The following is a 3495-nucleotide window of genomic DNA, read 5'->3' as shown; positions in this document are numbered from 1 at the left end:
CCTGCTCAGTGTCTGTGGTTTGTGTCTTGGCCTTTGGGCACTGTGGTAGCCTCAGACCAAGCATTAGGGCGCCTTTCCAAGAAAAGGGACAGACTTTAAGAGGCCCCAAAGAGAGGGCATTGCTTATGTTATGTGACAAATTAACCTACAATTTATTGACCTAAAACAATACTTATCATTCCTTTGGTTCTGTGGGTTAGGAACTTGAGAGGGGCTAAGCTGGGCTGCTTGTGTCTCAGGTCTCTCATGAAATGCAGTCACTATGTCCTGTGAGGGCTGGGCTGGACCACTTCCTGTATCGCTCAGGTTTGTGATTGTTGGCAGGAGATCTCAGGTCCTGGACACATAGGTCAAACCATAGAGAAAATAAGTATCTCCATGGATGGCTTCCCCCAGAGTGAAAACAAGGAAGAGGGAGCAAGGAGAGATAAACAGAGCCTCTTAGGAACCCATTGCCACTTCTGCATGCAAAGTGAGTCACAGTTGAGGCCACATTTAAGGAGAGGCATTCGCACCACCATGAAGAAAGGGTTCATTTGAACGAGTACTTGTAGCCTATTATGAACACATCCTGACATTCTATCTATCATGAGGCTGTTAATGTCGCCCTTCCACCTGGATGAGGTGCTTCTAGGGCTGTGGGCTGGGCTTGAGCTGCGTGAGGCTGGTGGGTGGCATAGGCACAGAGCTCTGGGCCCATACTACCTGAAGGATTGTAGCTCTGCTAGCTGTGCATCAACTTTTAAATTAAAATGAACCCCCTCCTCACAATAGCTGCATCCCATGTGGCATTGGCTCCTCCACTGCTTCAAGCAATTCTAATTGTACCTGGCACCTGTGGTTCCCACCTGTAATCCTATCTACTCAGGAGGCTGAGATCTGAGGATCAAGGTTTGAAGCCAGCCTGGGCAGAAAATTCCCTGAGACTCTGTGTGTGTGTGTGTGTGTGTGTGTGTGTGTGTGTGTGTGTGTGTGTGTGTGTGTGTGTGTGTGTGTGTGTGTGTGTGTGTGTGTGTGTGTGTGTTGGAGGGCTTGAACTCTGGGCCTGGGTGTGTGTGTGTGTGTGTGTTTGCAGGGCTTGAACTCTGGGCCTGTGTGTGTGTGTGTGTGTGTGTGTGTTTGCAGGGCTTGAACTCTGGGCCTGTGTGTGTGTGTGTGTGTGTGTGTGTTTGCAGGGCTTGAACTCTGGGCCTGTGTGTGTGTGTGTGTGTGTGTGTGTGTGTGTGTGTGTGTGTTTGGAGGGCTTGAACTCTGGGCCTGGGTGTGTATGTGTGTGTGTGTGTGCAGGGCTTGAACTCTGGGCGTGTGTGTGTGTGTGTGTGTGTGTGTGTGTTTGGAGGGCTTGAACTCTGGGCCTGGGTGTATGTGTGTGTGTGTGTGTGTGTGTGTGTGTGTGTGTTTGCAGGGCTTGAACTCTGGGCCTGTGTGTGTGTGTGTGTGTGTGTGTGTTTGCAGGGCTTGAACTCTGGGCCTGGGCACTGTCCCTCAGCTCTTCAGCTCAAGGCTAGTGCTCTACCACTTAAGTCACAGCACCACTTCTGGCCTTTTCTGTTTATGTGGTGCTGAGGAATCAAACCTGGGGCTTCAAGCATGCAAGGCAAGCACTCTACCACTGAGCTACCTTCCAGCCCCTCCATGAGACTCTTTATCTCTAATTAACCACCAAAAAGCCAGAAGTAGAGTTGTGGCTTAAGTGGTAGAGTGCCAGCCTTGAGTAAAAAAAAGGGGGGGCAGTTTCCAGGTCCTGAATTCAAGACTTAGTACCAGCATATACCCACACAAAGCAATTGAACCTCCATACGAGGAAACTACACATGCCAGAGCAGAGATGGTTCTGGAAACTAGATAGTAGTGTTGCAGATAAGCAGAGACATTCCAGCCTTGATCATCTAGCCTATCCTCTGTTAGTCCACTGTTTACTTGCTCTGCATTGGTCCTTGGGGACAGAAGGTGATATAGCTGAGAGGAAGGCTAATGGGTCCTGAGCCTCAAAAGACTCCTCAGAAGCTCCCACAGTCAAATGTGTGATTCTGATTGGGCAGGCACATGGAGGTAGCCAGGAAGGCAGTGGGACCTAAGTTGGTTGGGGAGCAAGGGGACATTTCTCTCAGGAAATGAAAGCAGAGGTCTGTCTGAATCACATGCTTATCAGCTATTCTTGTTCTAATGCTATGGAAAAATCCAGCCCTATCTCATGGGCTCCAACAACTGGCATTTATTTTCATGATTTGAGGCTGGCTGCACATTGACTGTAGGTTGACCAGTGTGGTCTGGTTTGGGCAGTTTTGCTCCAGAGTATGGGTTGGGCTTAGATCTGTTCCGCATTCTTCCTGAAGCCTAGGATGAAGGGACACTGGATCCCAGGACATGATTTTCCCTCAGCAGGCCACTCCATAAAGTAAATGAAAGTAAGTCATACATCTTCAGCCAGACATTTTGGGAAAGAAATAGGCCCCACTCAGTGGGAGGAAAAGAGGAGTGAAAAATTCTATCAACCAGTAGAAGTGAGACAGGTGGAAAGGGCAGTGCACCCCAGAAAAGCATCTGGGTGGAGGGTCTCAAGGTCAAATGGAACACTAGGTTCCCAAATTCTTGGAATCTGAGGGGTTTGTTTACATCATGTTCATTGCCTGAGATGCCATACTGGTCCAGAAATCCTCTATTAACTTTCTGGATAGCTACCACAACTCCAGTGCTCTCTAGGTTTGTCTAACTGCTACCACCCCTGAGACAGTGTGTTCATGACATAGCAGCCACCTTGTAGCAAAGATGCCAGGACTCAGAAGTGACTAGTTGGCCATAGTTACCCAGTTAATAGCAGTTGTTAATAGCAGAGCCTCAGCAGGAACACAGTCTAGCTTGAATGAGTAGCTCAGTGATAAGACTAGGAATTTGAGGTTAAGCTGACCTGTGGGTGGATCTGATTCATGTTCTGTCACATACAGGTTTTGTGAGTTCCAGCATGCAGCTACCTGAAGAGTTTGAGTTAATAACCATAGAAGGTTTTTTGGGGGGGGGTGCGGGGGGAGGTGGGAGTGGTACTGGAGTTTGATCTCAAGCTCACTCAGTTTGGTTCTCTTACCACTTGAGCCATGCCTCCAGCCTGTTTTTTTCCCTAGTTATTTTGGAGACAGTCTCATGCTATGTTTGAATCATAGTCCTCTGGACTCTCCCGTGGGAGAGGTATGTGTGTTAGGGTTCTCTTGAGCAACAGAACCAATAGGAGATTATATATGGATCTATATTTCTGTTCAGGTTTTGTAACAAAAATGCCATCAACTACTGGGAATGGTGGCACTGAGGCCACAAATTACAACACTTGGAAAAGATTGTTTCACTAGAAGAATGAATCCACGGATAAACAAGAAGTAGAATAGTCAAGATTTATATAAGGAAAAGAAAACCAGAGCTCCTAACAGACTAGAGGGACACCACCTAGAGACATCTTATTAACCCCCTCAACTCCTGGGCTTAAGCATCCTCTTGTCTCGGCTG

The sequence above is a fragment of the Dipodomys merriami genome, unplaced genomic scaffold (genome assembly GCF_024711535.1).
Source record: "Dipodomys merriami isolate MVZ:Mamm:240054 unplaced genomic scaffold, mDipMer1.0.p SCAF_7, whole genome shotgun sequence".
NCBI lineage: Eukaryota > Metazoa > Chordata > Mammalia > Rodentia > Heteromyidae > Dipodomys > Dipodomys merriami.
The sequence above is the reverse complement of the archived record's forward strand: the minus strand, read 5'-3'. Positions refer to the sequence as shown.